The 6732-nt window shown below is 41.5% G+C and overlaps 1 protein-coding gene across 6 annotated transcripts in view; it reads left to right on the top strand.

The window, feature by feature from the left end:
* The first annotated feature begins 5429 nt into the window (after positions 1–5429).
* The window catches only part of fgfr2 (fibroblast growth factor receptor 2), a 63883-nt gene continuing 62580 nt past the window's right edge, over positions 5430–6732 (top strand). For 3 of the 6 annotated variants that reach the window (XM_015049397.1, XM_015049399.1, XM_015049398.1), the window contains exon 1: positions 5430–5957. The gene's annotated coding sequence lies outside the window, so the exon portion shown is untranslated. The remainder of the gene's footprint in view (positions 5958–6732) is intronic. The other 3 variants (XM_015049401.1, XM_015049400.1, XM_015049396.1) reach the window with 1 other exon arrangement.

Here is a 6732-nt window from a genome sequence, read left to right as displayed (position 1 = left end):
GTGTGAGCACAATGCTGGCATTCGTGCGCAGTGTGACTATTGAGCCCTGGATAAATAGGAGAGAGGAAGGGTGAAATAAAAGAGAGATTTGGAGACAAAGGTGGAGAGTGAAAAATGAGGGAGAAAGTCCTTATCAGTGTTGAAAAGCCAGGAAAAAAAAATCTGTGGTCATTCTTCACTTTATGAGGAGGTTTAAAGTTGTCAGTTCCACTCAGCATTTGTCTGAGGTTCCCTGTGGAAAAAACAGAGGTCTGTTATTTTTATTGGGAGTAATGGGTGCCAGTCAGGTGGGAGGGAAAGCATGCTGATCAAAACTAAAGCTGAACGTTTGCAGGTCTTATTTTGTTCCCTCTGCAGCTTGAGGAAGTCGGGACAATCAAAGTCTCAATTTTATGCTGCAAATGCCACCCCAGTTTCCTGGTGTCCGCCTTTCAGCTGAGCCTGACTGCGAGCAGGCATCCCAGCTATTCCAAACACTCCAGAGCACCGATGTGGAAACATGAGAGAAATCTGGATGATTGAGCCTCCACTCCCCTCCAAGCACTCCCTCTATCCCTGCTCTTTCTTACCTGCTGAGAGGGAGGAGAAGACAGCGGAGGCCTGGGTGTCCAGATGAAGCGAACCCAGTGGGCGGTGGGCAGGACGACGCTCTGACATGCACCATGCGGTCCCTGGGTGTGAAAGCAGAACGGCAAAATGACCTGAGTCAGGCCAGGCGAGAGAGAGCAGCAGTCAGAGTGAAACTCCAACATGGAGCTGCTGTCCATTTTTCAAGCTGATTTCTTTCGCCGGTGGAAAATAATGGAATTTGACTTCAGTGTTTTCCAAGTCTGAAGGAGTGTAGAAAAGAAAACACTGAATAAAAAAGATTTGTGTTTCCAGATTTCATTCTCTGTTCATTTGTCTACGCTGCAAAAACGCAAAAAACATACCAGGTCTGCTTGGCCTAGTTTATAGTGCAAATATCTTAGTGTGCTTGAGATGAGGCAAAACTAACTTACAAGTAACTTTTCAGCAAGAAAGATGAGCTTTTTTTTATGTCCATAATTCCTTAATCTTCCTTTGGCAGATTATTTCACCTACAGTAAATAATCTGCCAATTTTCATTACATGGGAAAAATGTTTTATTATAAGTGAAATATGATTTTCCTTCCAATCTTCATTCATTCCCTTCTTCCTTACTTTCTTCCTTTTGTCCTTTCCTTCTTTCTTCTTTACATCCTTCCCTCCTTGCTTCCTTTTCTTTTTTGCCTTTCTTTCTTTTTCTTTCTCTCCTCCCATATTTCCTTATGCCCTTCCAACCTTCCTTCATTATTTTCCTTCCCTCTGCCTTTAAAACGAGACCAACATTTTAGTCCAGTTTTGTGGTCTATATGCACTGGTTGCCTGTTGCTCAAAAAATAGAGTTCATAGATTTAAATGATGGCTTACAAAGCACTAAATGGTAAAAGCCCAGACTACATCTCCGGGCTGCTTCATTGCAATGTATCATCGAGACCTTTAACAACATCTGAATTAAATCTACTAACTATTCCAAGAGTTCGAACAAAGCATGCTGAAGCAGCTTTTAGCTATTATGCACCAAAATCTGGAATAAGCTTCCTGTTTGCTGCAGGAATGCTCCCACCTTAAGGTTTTCTTAAAACTAGCTTAAAAATCTTCCTATTTGCTGCTGCCTATCTTTACCTACTTTTTTTTTTTATTTTTATTGGTGTGATACATTGTATTACATTGTGTGTTGTCTTTTTCTTCTTGTACTACCACTTTAAGCTGCATCTGGCTGAAATGTTCTATATATAAATATAGCTGCCTTATCTTGCAGTCTGGTTTTTACAGGTTGTGTAAATATCTGCATCATAAACTATGATAAATAACTTTTTTTTGCTTTTATATTAAGAAACGCACCAAAGATTCAGAAAGTGTGGGAAAAAAAATCTAAAATATTTACATTACAAAATTAGAGGAAGCCTGTTTTTCTCTCTCTAACCAAAAACCAAAACCTTCCTTTCACACTTCTTAGCTCAGGCTCTTGTTTCATGGAATACATGGTTTGAATTAGAGGCTTGAATGGGCTCCTACTTCCTACATCTCCCTCCAATCTTTCCCATCCCCCATCATCACACAGTCACACATTAGGTTCATATTTTGCTCATGGTGTGACTCGTCCACGTTTGATGTTTTATTTGTTCAGCATCAGTGTCACATTGGTGGAATAACAAAAGGGATGCCTCTTGAATTGGACGTAGCAAAGTTATCATAACACACCGCTTCATTGTTAACCTGAGAAAGAAGAGAAATAAAAACAGTGACTGTCTCTGTAGGTTTTTTTTTTTGTGCTCTGATCCACAGTGAGAACAAACAGACTGTCTGGTTGTCAGAGCAGAAGGAAGGAACAGGAAGGCTGGTCAGAGTTGATGAGAAAAAGTGTGGAAAAAACAAATCTTCATAGGCTGCAAAACGTCAAAAGGTTTGCCTTCCAGCAAGACAAGAACCATAAAGATACAACATTCATGTGTCAGAATGGCCCAGTCAAAGTACTACTCACCTAAATCCAACCTAGCTAGACTTGAAAATGTATCATTAAAGACTGCCTCCATCCAATCTGAGTGAACCTGAACAATTATGCAAAGATGAATGGGCAGCATTTAGAGTATCTTAACTCAGTGGAGCTGAATACAAGTACATGGCACAATTCTCAGATTTGTATAAATAAAATTAAAAACTTATCTCTCGACTTCACATTTCTTGTATGAGCCTGTGACATAAAATGCCCTGAAAATCTAAGTTAAAAATGTACATTTTTATTTAAATATTGTTTCCCTGCTAGATTCACAACACTTACTGTTATTCATACGGTAACAAAGACACACATAATTCCTTTAGGGCTACTTTGATCTAACTCAGAATGTTTCATGCTTTCTTCTCTTGGGGTTTGACTGAAATTAAAACAAACTCGCTGCTGTTTTCCCAAGGATTGCATAAAAAAAAACAAAGAAAAAATAATACCAGTTTCAAACTTTTGAAAGTCTGAGCCACATTTTGGAGAATGCCAGGACGTAAAGCGAGTGTAATGATTATTTTACTCCAGCAGCATTTAAAATCATCATATCAGCAGGGGGTGCTGCTAATGACTTGTTAGAGGTTCTGATTCAGCCCCAGCAGTGAGAACTTCTCCCACATCAACACAATGCTGGACAAGCGTTGCAATTAGCGCCCGTCCTCATGAGCCCCATCAGCAGCAACAAGAAATCTATAAGTTCATTTAAGAGGCTGATTGTGTTTCTTTCTCTTTCACTCTGTCCAAACACAGAGGAGAATGGTGCAGGGGGGTGGGGGGGAAAGTAAAGCGGAAGAAAAGGTTGGAGATAAAGGAGACGGTGACAGGTTGAAGGATACCTCAGAGCAAGGGCACCGAGTGCATCCAGTGCTCAGTCAAAGGGCCCCGAGACTCTTGCTGGATGATTTTTCTTTCCATCGTAGGCTGCCTCAGTGCCGGGGAAATAAATTGATTGTAAATAGACTTGTGTAGTGGAAGGAAGGAAGGAAAGAGACACACAGAGAGGCAGAAACTGTGGGGGGCATTTTGTCCCACTCTTGAAAAATGACTCGAACTTTGCAGGCCCGCCTCTGGCTCCCTCTTTATTCCAACCCAAAGCTGTCAGATCCGGTGTTATCTGACGGCTTCACTGGGCCAGGCGGAGACGGGGGAAGACAAAAAACAATCACCCAAAACTCTCCATTCACATTTCGAGTCTTTACATTGGAGTCTTGTTAGTGCCTCTCCTCGATTTGAATGGATGTGGTTTAAAAAAAAAAAAAAGCTGAAAAGGAGACAAAAATAAATAAAAAAAAAATAAAAAAAAGACTGCAGAGATTAGAGTTTTCCATCCCCTCTTGTGTCTCTTTCAGAGCACTTGAACAGCCGAACAAATGCAGGAGACAGCTTGAGGCAGTGGGGGACAAACTGTAGGGGGGCTGCCTTCTTTCTCTCCTGAGGTGGCTGCAGACAGATCATTTATAGGACACTTTCTAAGACTTGGTGATGCTGCAAGCTATTTTATATGGTTGTTTTTTTTTGTGTGTGTGTGACTGCATGAGCTATCCTCAAAGATTCTGTTTACTCTCATTGACTCACTAAGATATATTTTACATGTTTTCATATTACGACCACAAGATTCAACGTATTTGACTGGATTTTAGAATAAAACAAAGCATCATGAAGACCCAGGAACCCAGCAGACAAGTTATGGCTTTGTTGAAGTTTGAAGCAGGGTTAGGAGATAAAACAACATCTGTCATTCATGAAAGAGACGTGAGAAAAAAACAACAAAAAAACAACAAAGAAAAAACTTGTTGAAATAAACTATGAGAAATCCTGTAGAAATCCTGTAGTGGGGATCCTCACACATCCCCACTGTGAAACATGGGAGTGGTTCCATCATACTGTGGGAATGTTTTACTTTAGTAGAGGTTAGAGAAACTGGTCAAGGTTGAAGGGAAGAAGGATGAAGGTAAAATACAGTACAATTGTAGGAAAATAACCTGTTTGAAACGTAGGCAAAGGTTCACCTTCCAGCAGGATTATGACCCTGAACTTAGATCAAAAGCATATGCATTGGTTTAAATGGCCTAGTCAAAGTACTTAATAAACTGCATCCATACAATCTAACTGAGCTTAATCTATTTTGCAAATAAGGATGCCAGTTATCAGTCTTTATATATGCATAAAAAAGGGAAATTTTTATTTCTTATTTTTCTTTGCAAAAAAGTTTCAGAACCATATCTGATGTTCCTTCATTCTCATAATTATGCACTGCTTTGTGTTCCTCAGTCAGATACATTAAAATGCAGTGATGTTTGGGGTTGTAATGAGACGAAATGTGGAAAGGTTCAAGTCAAGTGTATCCATGGCACTGCACCAGAGCGATAAATTCATAAATACGCAACTGAGGTTATTATACTACTATAACAGCTATTTTGGTTCTTTTGTAAAATATATTTATTTTTCATCTCAGAGTTTAATAGTTGTGTTTTTATGAAGTTTACGGGCTGTACGGCTCGCAGGGCAGGGTAGAGACGACTGGACTCCACATCTGGTTGCGCGCCCTTTATTTATTTTCCACTAGGCGGCGTTGTATTTCTCAGCTCGGACAGCTCCGGAGCGGAGCAGCAGCACAGACGCTCAACTCGGGTTGGACCCCGTGTGAGAGCAAGTTAGAGCGCAGGGAAGTCTGCAGTATGTGATGGGCGGAGGAAGGCAGGGCCCAAAGGCACTGTGGCCAGGAAGTGGCTCGAATTACAACTTCTTGTGAGTGCAAAGGGGGGGTTTGGGGGAGTGACACCCTCTGGATGGAAGGAGGAGGGCGGTGTATAAGACGTAAGAATGAGAAAAAAAGTAAACCTGACAAAAGAGTCTGAGAAGACCGTGCGAAGGCTGTTGGTGGACGCTTCTCTCTCCGGAGGGAACCGAGATTTGATGGATTTTATGACATTCCGCATCGGACATCTATCCCCTGCTCCAGTTTCAGCCTCCTTCCACGTCCGTAGCGCCTGCAGACTTTCTGTTTAGTTGACAAGTGTGCAGCTCGGGAGCTCCGGGCATGTTTTGCGCTCTGGAAGGAACTTGGTGACGGGGAGGAAAGTTTCGGAGAAAGGGGGGACAGCGACATGGTTTTCTGCGCTGTTTTCGAAGGATAAGTTGCGTAAACTCGGATTTCCTTGCATGGCATTAGACTGCAGCTGCAAATCTGGGTTTGGATATATCTGATCAGAGTCGATGCCGGCTGATTGTGGAATAGTAAGCTGAGAAAAGGCAGCGCCTCGATTTTTTTCCTTCGTTTTTTAGCTGCATTGTGGTGTTGGAAACATTCCTCTCTCTCTCTGGATTCATCTCATGCCCTCTCCTCCCTTATCCGTGCATGTCAAAACAGAGATCTCCACGATTTTAGTCCTCTCTGGTAAGTTTTTCTTTTTGTCTGTTTACAATAAGGACGCAATTTCGCAAACTCTTCCCCAACGTATTGCATGTAAAGACTCCTGCGGCCGCCTTAAGTTAGAGAAGAAATCCTCTGGGTTTGCCGTTGAAAGACAACTGTGTTTCATTCTTGGGCTTCTTGAGGAACAACTCTGTAGAAGTTTACTTTTAGATATTCAGATGGAAAAAAAATGTTCTATGCGTAAAATGGCATTGCTCATATTCCTCGAACACGTTAAAGTTCACAAGTGAACGCTCTCAGTTTACAACCTCAGCCTCAGTTGATTTTCTTCTACCTTCCCCACCAAAAAACATCCTACAGCATGATACTGACACCACCACATTTTGTATAAAATGCATAGAGTTTGCTTTTTTTAAATTTATATATATTTCATAACATCATTTATTGATTCTTTAATGAATCCAGTGCATTTAGGGGTTGCCTTGATAAGCTGATATGTTTCTAAAGCTTCCCCTTCCCCACAGCGTGATGCTGCCACCACAGTGATGGTGTGTTGAGGGAAAACGTGCAGAGCGAGTTTGTTTTAGAAAGGTACACCATGCTACGCTACACCTTGCATCATCATCACTTTAGAGCCCATTAACAAGTGTCCTTGTTATTTATTACGTGGCTTAATTTTCCTACATGGCATTTATGTTGCCAATTACCCCGTGACTTCAGTTGTTTTTTCACCGCTTGGTGCCGGAGCCCTAAATCACAGAGCAGCTCCAAATGAGCCCCCATTGTGGAAGGGGGG

Source organism: Poecilia latipinna, unplaced genomic scaffold (assembly GCF_001443285.1).
Source record: "Poecilia latipinna isolate Pla-1442-1.1 unplaced genomic scaffold, P_latipinna-1.0 Scaffold945, whole genome shotgun sequence".
NCBI classification, from domain to species: domain Eukaryota; kingdom Metazoa; phylum Chordata; class Actinopteri; order Cyprinodontiformes; family Poeciliidae; genus Poecilia; species Poecilia latipinna.
This window is presented reverse-complemented; position numbering and strand designations above follow the sequence as displayed.